The sequence below is a fragment of the Physella acuta genome, unplaced genomic scaffold (assembly GCF_028476545.2).
Source record: "Physella acuta isolate Inbredline_101_S28 unplaced genomic scaffold, ASM2847654v3 ptg001299l, whole genome shotgun sequence".
NCBI classification, from domain to species: Eukaryota; Metazoa; Mollusca; class Gastropoda; family Physidae; genus Physella; species Physella acuta.
In genome coordinates this window covers 129,775-143,346 of record NW_026732814.1, presented here as the reverse complement: position 1 = coordinate 143,346, position 13,572 = coordinate 129,775, and positions in this window count along the sequence as shown.

The following is a 13,572-nucleotide window of genomic DNA, read 5'->3' as shown; positions in this document are numbered from 1 at the left end:
CCATTTCGTTCGGGGGGGGGGGGGGGTGAAGGCGCCCCCCCCCCTCCCCGGAGAGATGCCTGGAAGAAACTCTGGTCGATAGCTGTCCACATCACGTGGTACTCAGATGGATGACAAGGCCCATCACATAATGTAGACAACAAGGCCCATCACATAATGTAGACAGACCACAAGGCCCACCAAATAATGTAGACCACAAGGCCCACCAAAGAATATAGACCCCTAGGCCCACAAGGCCCACCACATAATGTAGACCACAAGGCCCACCACGTAATGTAGACCACAAGGCCCACCACATAATTTAGACCACAAGGCCCACCACATAATGTAGACCACAAGGCCCACCACATAATGTAGACCACAAGGCCCACCAAAGAATATAGACCCCTAGGCCCACAAGGCCCACCACATAATGTAGACCACAAGGCCCACCACGTAATGTAGACCACAAGGCCCACCACATAATTTAGACCACAAGGCCCACAACATAATGTAGACCCCTAGGCCCACAAGGCCCACCACATAATGTAGACCACAAGTTTATTTAAATACAGTTGTATGCGGATATATTAGAAATACAAAGAAGACATAAATCTATTTACTTATATGTCAGATATTAAATTCTCAGCATGTAAACTCAATATTTACTTTAAAATATTTGTAATTTTGTTCTGCGTTAAAAAAAATATTTTCTAAGACATTTTTTCCTAGAAAAAAAAACTTAGTTTTCAAAAATAGTATTTTCCCCGATGACTTAGCTTTTTATCCCGAGATATTCAAGTCCTTCCTTGTCTACTGACGTAGTCGTCATTCACATTACTTTGTGTATGTTCAATGAACGTGGTTGAACTTGTCTCTAAAAATAATCGATTTGATGCAAAAACTTCAACTTTCGATTTTGTTTTAGTCTTGCGTCTTGCATTATCGAACCTAATCTTCGACTTTTTTTTTTCAATTTTTTTTCAACCAACGTTTTAACTGAAGCCACAGAGTCGGAGATTTTAACCGGTTAAATTAGCCGTTTCAACATATAATAGCAGCACACAGACGGGCTGATAAAAGTGTAAATAAAGCTGAATGGAAGCAAATTTGTTTTTTAAAGTGACGTCAAGTAAGTTGTTCATAAGACGTGGGTTTTTAGGGGCTCCTTAATGGTAGGTGCTGTTTAGTGGTGGGTGCTGTTTAGTGGTAGGTGCTGTTTAGTGGTAGGTGCTGTTTAGTGGTGGGTGCTGTTTAGTGGTGGGTGCTGTTTAGTGGTGGGTGCTGTCTAGCGGTAGGTGCTGTTTAGTGGTAGGTGCTGTTTAGTGGTGGGTGCTGTTTAGTGGTGGGTGCTGTTTAGTGGTAGGTGCTGTTTAGTGGTAGGTGCTGTTTAGTGGTAGGTGCTGTTTAGTGGTGGGTGCTGTTTAGTGGTAGGTGCTGTTTAGTGGTAGGTGCTGTTTAGTGGTGGGTGCTGTTTAGTGGTGGGTGCTGTTTAGTGGTAGGTGCTGTTTAGTGGTAGGTGCTGTTTAGTGGTAGGTGCTGTTTAGTGGTGGGTGCTGTTTAGTGGTAGGTGCTGTTTAGTGGTAGGTGCTGTTTAGTGGTAGGTGCTGTTTAGTGGTGGGTGCTGTTTAGTGGCTTGTATGATAGGAACTGGTGTAAGACGTGGACAGGACAACACTTGAAATGGCCAATCACATTATGCCATGTCAACAACACCGTTCATTTCCTCGCCCCCCCCCTTCTATTACACCAAGATCAATGACCCAATGTCGATTGTCCCTCTGGTAGTTACACCCTCCCCACCCCCACCCCACTCTAAAAATAACCGAGACACATGTTACTGTCCAAGTAAGGAACCAATCAGTCTATAGATTTCCTGAGATGGACCGACAAAGTAAGCAAATAAAATCTGATTACCTACTTTGGCAAGGTATTCTATAAAATATCAAACACAGGTACAGGTTTATTGTATAATAAGTTCAAACCGACCCTAAACATAATCAGGCCCTATATCTAGCCCTAGCCATAGCCCCACTCTACCCCTAGCCCTCCCGCTATACCTAACCTTATAGCTCATTCTAGCCTAACCCTAACCCTAAAGCTAACTCTAACCCAAAACAATGCACCTTACGATTGGGGTTAGGTTTAATTTTAGGATTAGGTTTTGAGTTTACCTATAATCCCCCCGGAGATGGAGGGGTAGGGTGGGGGTGGGGTGGGGTGGGACGTAATGTCCTGATCTAAAATAAAGAGGTTTTTTTTTTTTCTATCGCCCATGGAGATGTTTGTTTTTACCTGAAAGATTAGTTCCATCAAAACAGGAGCCCTCGGTTACAGCCCGGCACTAGAGAAATAGATTTGTACCCTGGGCCCGTCTAGGTACCACGAGATGGACAGACAGACAAACTGACCTACGCTCCCACCCCCCGCACCGGAGCCAGTCTAATATTCACAATTGCCTGTTGCTATGGCAACCAGATGTCCCTGACGAAGCGAGAGTCTTGGTAATTAATTAACCGCTGGGCTAACCCAAACACAAACCTGTGCTCGGGGATTCAATCTGTTGGTGTCATGTACATATGTACATATGTACATATGTACATATCACCCCCACCCCCCCACTTTCATACTTGCCTATTGCACAGAGTGTACTTGATTTATGTTTTGTATGATATACATAATGATACGGATATAATTTGTTTAGATAAGCGTCTATTAATAATAAACATAAGACACATGATATACAAGATAAGTATTATATACATAGTATACATGATATACATAGTATATATATATATATATATAACGTACATAAGATTTATGAAACACTTGATAAACATAACATACGTGCTATGAATTTATATACATCCTATGGATGTTATAAATGATAAGCCATATAAACACGTGATTCTAGACGAAATCGAATATGTGTAATATATATCCAAAAAATAATATACGTGATTATACGTGATTAAAATAACAGGTTGCCTCCCTTCCTTCATAGATCACGTTCCAGTCTTAATCTTATTCACTTTTCAAAGATTTAATTCTGGTTAATCTAGACATAAATCTTATTTTCTTTCTTGGTCCACATGTACATAAATCTCATGTTCTATTCTGGCCCATGCCACATAAATCTCATGTTTTATTCTGGCCCATCCCACATAAATCTCATGTTCTATTCTGTCCATCCCACATAAATCTCATGTTCTATTCTGGTCCATCTTACATAAATCTCATGTTCTATTCTGGTCCATCTTATATAAATCTCATGTTCTATTCTGTCCATCCCACATAAATCTCATGTTCTATTCTGGTCCATCCCACATAAATATCAGGTTCTATTCTGGTCCATCCCACATAAATCTCATGTTCTATTCTGGTCCATCCCACATAAATCTCATGTTCTATTATGGTCCATCCCACATAAATCTCATGTTCTATTCTGGTCCATCCCACATAAATCTCATGTTCTATTCTGGTCCATTTCACATTAATCTCATGTTCTATTCTGGACCATCCCACATAAATCTCATGTTCTATTCTGGTCCATCCCACATAAATCTCATGTTCTATTCTGGTCCATCCCACATAAATCTCATGTTCTATTCTGGTCTATCCCACATAAATCTCATGTTCTAATATTCTATTCTGGTCCATCCCACATAAATCTCATGTTCTATTCTAGTCCATCCCATAATAATCTCATGTTCTAATATTCTATTCTGGTCCATCCCACATAAATCTCATGTTCTGTTCTGGTCCATCCCACATAAATCTCATGTTCTATTCTGGTCCATCCCATAATAATCTCATGTTCTATTCTGGTCCATCCCACATAAATCTCATGTTCTATTCTGGACCATCCCACATAAATCTCATGTTCTATTCTGGTCCATCCCACATAAATCTCATGTTCTATTCTTGTCCATCCCACATAAATCTCATGTTCTATTCTGGTCCATCCCACATAAATCTCATGTTCTATTCTGGTCCATCCCACATAAATCTCATGTTCTATTCTGGTCCATCTCACATAAATCTCATGTTCTATTCTGGACCATCCCACATAAATCTCATGTTCTATTCTGGTCCATCCCACATAAATCTCATGTTCTATTCTGGTCCATCCCACATAAATCTCATGTTCTATTCTGGTCTATCCCACATAAATCTCATGTTCTAATATTCTATTCTGGTCCATCCCACATAAATCTCATGTTCTATTCTAGTCCATCCCATAATAATCTCATGTTCTAATATTCTATTCTGGTCCATCCCACATAAATCTCATGTTCTGTTCTGGTCCATCCCACATAAATCTCATGTTCTATTCTGGTCCATCCCATAATAATCTCATGTTCTATTCTGGTCCATCCCACATAAATCTCATGTTCTATTCTGGACCATCCCACATAAATCTCATGTTCTATTCTGGTCCATCCCACATAAATCTCATGTTCTATTCTTGTCCATCCCACATAAATCTCATGTTCTATTCTGGTCCATCCCACATAAATCTCATGTTCTATTCTGGTCCATCCCACATAAATCTCATGTTCTATTCTGGTCCATCCCACATAAATCTCATGTTCTATTCTGGTCCATCCCACATAAATCTCATGTTCTATTCTGGTCCATCCCACATAAATCTCATGTTCTATTCTGGTCCATCCCACATAAATCTCATGTTCTATTCTGGTCCATCCCACATAAATCTCATGTTCTATTCTGGTCAATCCCACATAAATCTCATGTTCTATTCTGGTCCATCCCACATAAATCTCATGTTCTATTCTGGTCCATCCCACATAAATCTCATGTTCTATTCTGGTCCATCCCACATAAATCTCATGTTCTATTCTGGTCCATCCCACATAAATCTCATGTTCTATTCTGGTCCATCCCACATAAATCTCATGTTCTATTCTGGTCCATCCCACATAAATCTCATGTTCTATTCTGGTCCATCCCACATAAATCTCATGTTCTATTCTGGTCCATCCCACATAAATCTCATGTTCTATTCGGGTCCATCCCACATAAATCTCATGTTCTATTCGGGTCCATGCCACATAAATCTCATGTTCTATTCTGGTCCATCCCACATAAATCTCATGTTCTATTCTGGTCCATCCCACATAAATCTCATGTTCTATTCTGGTCCATCCCACATAAATCTCATGTTCTATTCTGGTCCATCCCACATAAATCTCATGTTCTATTCTGGTCCATCCCACATAAATCTCATGTTCTATTCTGGTCCATCCCACATAAATCTCATGTTCTATTCTGGTCCATCCCACATAAATCTCATGTTCTATTCGGGTCCATCCCACATAAATCTCATGTTCTATTCTGGTCCATCCCACATAAATCTCATGTTCTATTCGGGTCCATCCCACATAAATCTCATGTTCTATTCTGGTCCATCCCACATAAATCTCATGTTCTATTCGGGTCCATCCCACATAAATCTCATGTTCTATTCGGGTCCATCCCACATAAATCTCATGTTCTATTCTGGTCCATCCCACATAAATCTCATGTTCTATTCTGGTCCATCCCACATAAATCTCATGTTCTATTCTGGTCCATCCCACATAAATCTCATGTTCTATTCTGGTCCATCCCACATAAATCTCATGTTCTATTCTGTCCATCCCACATAAATCTCATGTTCTATTCTGGTCCATCCCACATAAATCTCATGTTCTATTCTGGTCCATCCCACATAAATCTCATGTTCTATTCTGGTCCATCCCACATAAATCTCATGTTCTATTCTGGTCCATCCCATATAAATCTCATGTTCTATTCGGGTCCATCCCACATAAATCTCATGTTCTATTCTGGTCCATCCCATATAAATCTCATGTTCTATTCTGGTCCATCCCACATAAATCTCATGTTCTATTCTGGTCCATCCCACATAAATCTCATGTTCTATTCTGGTCCATCCCACATAAATCTCATGTTCTATTCTGGTCCATCCCACATAAATCTCATGTTCTATTCTGGTCCATCCCACATAAATCTCATGTTCTATTCTGGTCCATCCCATATAAATCTCATGTTCTATTCGGGTCCATCCCACATAAATCTCATGTTCTATTCTGGTCCATCCCATATAAATCTCATGTTCTATTCTGGTCCATCCCACATAAATCTCATGTTCTATTCTGGTCCATCCCACATAAATCTCATGTTCTATTCTGGTCCATCCCATATAAATCTCATGTTCTATTCTGGTCCATCCCATATAAATCTCATGTTCTATTCTGGTCCATCCCATATAAATCTCATGTTCTATTCTGATTAAACTGGTTTCCCTTGTGCCGCCGCTGGCTCGTGTCCTGTTAAAGATTTGACCAACCGGAAGTCGTGGTCATTCTGGCACCAGCCAGGTCTTACAGCAGGTCTGGAGCTGTGGGGTGCCGGTTTGAGTTGAGTCGGGTGGGGGCGCCCTGTCACGTGATACACCCGATGACTAGCGGGGATATAGGTAACATGCAATGATTGATCACAGCGCTAATGGAAACACACAGGATATATTTTAAAGTAAACTAGGTAAGGGGGACACCATACCATCATATGATGAGGTCAAGAAACATATGAACTCTACTTCATCTGCCAAACAGATTGCTAGATATAAAGAGGAATCTTTACTTTGTGTAACAAATAAATTTTTAGCTGTTAATACATGTGGCGCTAAAAATAGTACTAATTCTAAAAATTTCCACCATCTTAGATCTAGGTTGACGACAGCTTTATATAAAAAATAGATATATATCAGTATGATTCCAACTCCCCTACGTCTCACTAAACAGCTAAAATTCAGTTTGTAACATTATAATTTTTTTAAAATGCGAAAGTGAAAGGTCACACTATTTGACCCCACCCTTCGCCCTATGCATGCAAGCAGCTCATCTGAGCTTAAGGTTCTGAGCTTGAGTTAAATCTCGACTTATCTGAGCTTAAATCCAAAACCAAACAACTGATCTGAGCTTATTTCAAAACACATTCAAATTATCTTTTTTTAAAAATTTGAATTCGTGTGTTTTGAACTGAGCCAAAGGTATGAAACAATTTTTGATAGGGAGACACTGAGTTCGTGAGAACAGGGAGGGAACAGGATAGGGAACATGACAGGGAAGGAATGGAACACTGGTACTCGGGGAACTCCGGCCTTTAGCCCGCGAGTTCCCCAGCCAAAGACCAGCTTTATCCTAGATCCCAGAAGAGCAGCAGCGAGTGCAGACTTCACAGGCGCATGCGCATTAGAGATTCTCTGACCTTAGGCAGGAAAAGACATCCGGTCACCTGAGACTTGAGGAAAAATAGATTTTTTTTTAAAAGTCTCGTTTGTGTAGAAACTACGTGTGTGTGTGTGGTGGTGTGGGTGTGGTTGTGTGGATGTGTTGGTGTCTGGTTTTGAAAGGTGACGAGGGCGTTAATGTAGGTGGGAGTGGGTGGACGTATCCACCGGCTGTAAAATAGCTCGTATGTTTTCTTGTATGTAGGGCCTACCCAAGTTTGTTTATCAGTCAAAATTGTTGCGTCATAACGCCCATGGAAAGTCATTTGGTACAACATATTTGTTGTGAATGTACTCTAGTGTATTGAATGAGTTTGAGAGTATGTGTGTGGTTGAATGGGGTTTAATAAAGATGTTGATGGTTTGAGAGTATGTGTGTGGTTGAATGGGTTTAATAAAGATGTTGATGGTTTGAGAGTATGTGTAGTGTGATTAATAAAAGATTCTGAATGCGGGACAACGTAAATAAAGATGTCTTAGGGAGAAGTCAGTCTTAGGCTTGTTGTCGTCGCGTTAGGATCCTTAAGTCTTCGTCCTGTGTCTGTCGTCGATTTAGTTGTGTAAAGTTTCTGTTATAAAATATAATAATGAAGAACGCCGTCCTGTTTTATTTAAATTGGATCGTCGTCCTACATTGTTCGTCGGTGTCCAGCATCGACCTTGTCCCAAGTACTCACATCGTAACAATATTTGCTTCGGAAATTCAGAAAATTATGACAACACAGCGATTGATTTTTTAAAAATACCTAAATATAGAGTACAAATAAGTTTTGTATTAGAAAGTGTAGTGATAATAAAGGTATGTGGGATTTAAACAAACTGAGCTTTGGTGACACGGCTTGATAATGTGTGGTAGCTGTGAGTGAGACGCTGTGTGGGGGAAGGTGTGGGGGGAAATGGTGTTTGGAAGTGTGTGTGGATGTGTTAGCAACACGATAAAAGACCGCATAATAGAGCAGAACCACAGACATGTCATCTATAGCAAACACGTCATCTATAGCAGACACGTCATCTATAGCAGAACCACAGACATGTCATCTATAGCAGAACCACAGACATGTCATCTATAGCAGACACGTCATCTATAGCAGAACCACAGACATGTCATCTATAGCAGACACGTCATCTATAGCAGAACCACAGACATGTCATCTATAGCAAACACGTCATCTATAGCAGACACGTCATCTATAGCAGAACCACAGACATGTCATCTATAGCAGACACGTCATCTATAGCAGACACGTCATCTATAGCAGAACCACAGACATGTCATCTATAGCAGACACGTCATCTATAGCAGAACCACAGACATGTCATCTACAGCAAACACGTCATCTATAGCAGAACCACAGACATGTCATCTATAGCAAACACGTCATCTATAGCAGAACCACAGACATGTCATCTATAGCAAACACGTCATCTATAGCAGACACGTCATCTATAGCAGAACCACAGACATGTCATCTATAGCAAACACGTCATCTATAGCAGACACGTTATCTATAGCAGAACCACAGACATGTCATCTATAGCAGACACGTCATCTATAGCAGAACCACAGACATGTCATCTATAGCAAACACGTCATCTATAGCAGACACGTCATCTATAGCAGAACCACAGACATGTCATCTATAGCAGACATGTCATCTATAGCAGAACCACAGACATGTCATCTATAGCAGACACGTCATCTATAGCAGAACCACAGACATGTCATCTATAGCAGACATGTCATCTATAGCAGACACGTCATCTATAGCAGAACCACAGACATGTCATCTATAGCAGACATGTCATCTATAGCAGACACGTCATCTATAGCAGAACCACAGACATGTCATCTATAGCAGACATGTCATCTATAACAGACATGTCATCTGTAGCAGACATGTCATCTATAGCAGACTTGTCATCTATAGCAGACATGTCATCTATAACAGACATGTCATCTGTAGCAGACATGTCATCTATAGCAGACATGTTATCTATAGCAGACATGTCATCTATAACAGACATGTCATCTGTAGCAGACTTGTCATCTATAACAGACATGTCATCTGTAGCAGACATGTCATCTATAGCAGACATGTCATCTATAGCAGACTTGTCATCTATAACAGACATGTCATCTGTAGCAGACATGTCATCTATAGCAGACTTGTCATCTATTGCAGACATGTCATCTATAACAGACATGTCATCTGTAGCAGACATGTCATCTATAGCAGTCATGTTATCTATAGCAGAACCACAGACATGTCATCTATAGCAAACACGTCATCTATAGCATTTAAGTTCAGTGCCAGAATATCTTTAGTTATATCATTCAGCCTTGAGCCTATTTACACTCCACTCCACTCTCTAACGTGGATTCCGTTTCCCCACGCTAACTTTCTTGTATCAGCCCTTGTTCTGATATTCTAATGACTGACTCCCCTTGAGCCGTGTTGCGTCACAGACTCTGGAGTCAGTGGGATACCACCAGCTGGGGCATCTCTTTGACTCCGCCCGGCCACATTTGCGTTGATTTCTGCCCGCTCTGTGCGCGCGCTGGCCTCACGTGGTGCGATAATGAGAGATAGTTTTGGTTTGGGTAATTGGAGGGAAATGAGTTCAGGTAAGTGATCGTGTAAGGGGGAGGGGCGGGGGAGTAGGCGGGAGTGGGGGGGGGGGGGGGAGGAAGGGGGGTGCAGGGGAAATGGGGGGGGGTGTGAGATTTGCATTCTACATGTATTTCAAGATTAGATCTGACGATGGTGAGATTGTGCTTGTGATGAATTTGATGGTGAGATTGTGCTTGTGATGAATTTGATGGTGAGATTGTGCTTGTGATGAATTTGATGGTGAGATTGTGCTTGCGATGAATTTGATGGTGAGATTGTGCTTGTGATGAATTTGATGGTGAGATTGTGCTTGTTATGAATTTGATGGTGAGATTGTGCTTGTGATGAATTTGATGGTGAGATTGTGCTTGTGATGAATTTGATGGTGAGATTGTGCTTGTGATGAATTTGATGGTCAGGATCTTCTTCTCTTCTTCTACGTTATTAATAGAAGAATCCAGAACGTTGGACGGGATTCCCACTAACACTTATGCGCAATAGAGGCCGTTGACTCAGATTTCAGGCTGTTGATCTTTTTGGATTTGCTTCCATAGGTGATCCAAGAACAATCTACAAGGCAACAGTTGTTTGATTTTGGAGTTGTCTCTCCTAGATGGGTTGCTGTACCCAACTATTGACCCTCATCTACCCGGGGTTTTGAATTCGGGACTTTTCGGTTTAGCGACGGGCCAGGATCTAAATGTGAAGAATGTGAAGGTCAAGATCTAAATGTGAAGAATGTGAAGGTCAAGATCTAAATGTGAAGAATGTGAAGGTCAAGATCTAAATGTGAAGAATGTGAAGTTCAGGATCTAAATGTGAAGAATGTGAAGGTCAAGATCTAAATGTGAAGAATGTGAAGGTCAAGATCTAAATGTGAAGAATGTGAAGGTCAGGATCTAAATGTGAAGAATGTGAAGGTCAAGATCTAAATGTAAAGAATGTGAAGGTCAAGATCTAAATGTGAAGAATGTGAAGGTCAGGATCTAAATATGAAGAATGTGAAGGTCAAGATCTAAATGTGAAGGTCAGGATCTAAATGTGAAGAATGTGAAGGTCAAGATCTAAATGTGAAGAATGTGAAGGTCAGGATCTAAATGTGAAGAATGTGAAGGTCAAGATCTAAATGTGAAGAATGTGAAGGTCAAGATCTAAATGTGAAGGTCAAGATCTAAATGTGAAGAATGTGAAGGTCAGGATCTAAATGTGAAGAATGTGAAGGTCAAGATCTAAATGTGAAGAATGTGAAGGTCAAGATCTAAATGTGAAGAATGTGAAGGTCAAGATCTAAATGTGAAGAATGTGAAGGTCAAGATCTAAATGTGAAGGTCAGGATCTAAATGTGAAGAATGTGAAGGTCAAGATCTAAATGTGAAGGTCAGGATCTAAATGTGAAGAATGTGAAGTTCAGGATCTAAATGTGAAGAATGTGAAGGTCAAGATCTAAATGTGAAGGTCAAGATCTAAATGTGAAGAATGTGAAGGTCAAGATCTAAATGTGAAGGTCAGGATCTAAATGTGAAGAATGTGAAGTTCAGGATCTAAATGTGAAGAATGTGAAGGTCAGGATCTAAATGTGAAGAATGTGAAGGTCATTATCTAAGGTGAAGAATGTGAAGGTCAGGATCTAAATGTAAAGAATGTGAAGGTCAGGATCTAAATGTGAAGAATGTGAAGGTCATTATCTAAGGTGAAGAATGTGAAGGTCAGGATCTAAATGTGAAGAATGTGAAGGTCAGGATTAAACGCATCTGATGAATGTGATCGTCACACACGAATACATTGATACACTAGAGACGTCAGTTAACATTTGACCTTTAAGTAACAAAATGACAAAAAAGAATTCTATTCTATTTAGTTTTGATATTAATCCCCAAATCAACGAATATCTTCACAACAAGCCCGACTCCATTTGTTGCTTGATGCTAACAGATCGCCCTAATGTAGGGGGAGGTGGTGGCGGAGGTGGGATGGGGGAGTAGAAATGACCCCTCGGTTGAAGTGGGTGTACATGAATATGAACTAGTGTAAGACTCGCCCCTTATTTTCGATCCGTTAAGTTAGTCATTACTTTATAAATGCATTTCGCGCGAACAGTTCGTCTAGCTAATGTTGCCTGTCCGGTATTTAACGATATACGGTCTTGTTCGCTGGTCAGAATCTCATTGTTATACCGTGGCCAGCGCTAGCCCACTTGTGCACACAGAATGGTATGTATAATATAGTAGACTCGGTACTCAAAAGTAAGTTGTTATTAGAAATGACTTTGTTAATGCTAAACACATGAAACCATTCTACTTTACTATACAAATGATAGAGATAAACAGTGATCGATATTTATAAAGCATCAGATGAACGAGACAGAAATTTGTCTTAGGTCTTTAACGTGTGAGTTAGAGCGTTACAGAGGTGTGTTATTCATGACGTCACCATTTTACAGGGCAGCAATCACGTTAGGGAAGATAAAGGCGATTGAGCATAAAGCTGACGTCACTATGCCGAGGTCACAGAAACACGTTATCACCTGAAGACACCAACCTGCCGAAGGTCTCCACATCATCCCATGAAGACACCAACCTGCCGTAGGTCTCCACATCATCCCATGAAGACACCAACATGCCGTAGGTCTCCACATCATCCCATGAAGACACCAACCTGCCGTAGGTCTCCACATCATCCCATGAAGACACCAACATGCCGTAGGTCTGTCTCCACATCATCACCTGAAGACACCAACCTGCCGTAGGTCTCCACAACATCACCTGAAGACACCAACCTGCCGTAGGTCTCCACATCATCATCTGTAGACACCAACCTGCCGTAGGTCTGTCTCCACATCATCACCTGAAGACATCAACCTGCCGTAGGTCTCCACATCATCACCTCAAGACACCAACCTGCCGTAGGTCTCCACATCATCACCTCCAGACACCAACCTGCCGTGTGTCTCCACAACATCACATCAAGACACCAACCTGCCGTAGGTCTGTCTCCACATCATCACCTGAAGACACCAACCTGCCGTAGGTCTGTCTCCACAACATCACCTGAAGACACCAACCTGCCGTAGGTCTGTCTCCACATCATCACATGAAGACACCAACCTGCCGTAGGTCTGTCTCTACATCATCACCTGTAGACACCAACCTGCCGTAGGTCTGTCTCTACACCATCACCTGAAGACACCAACCTGCCGTAGGTCTGTCTCCACATCATCACATGAAGACACCAACCTGCCGTAGGTCTGTCTCTACATCATCACCTGTAGACACCAACCTGCCGTAGGTCTGTCTCCACATCATCACCTGAAGACACCAACCTGCCGTAGGTCTGTCTCCACATCATCACCTGAAGACACCAACCTGCCGTAGATCTGTCTCTACATCATCATCTGTAGACACCTACCTGTCTTAGGTCTGTCTCCACATCATCACCTGAAGACACCAACCTGCCGTAGGTCTGTCTCCACATCATCACCTGAAGACACCAACCTGCCGTAGGTCTGTCTCCACATCATCACCTGAAGACACCAACCTGCCGTAGATCTGTCTCTACATCATCATCTGTAGACACCTACCTGTCTTAGGTCTGTCTCCACATCATCACCTGAAGACACCAACCTGCCGTAGGTCTGTCTCCACATCATCACCTGAAGACACCAAC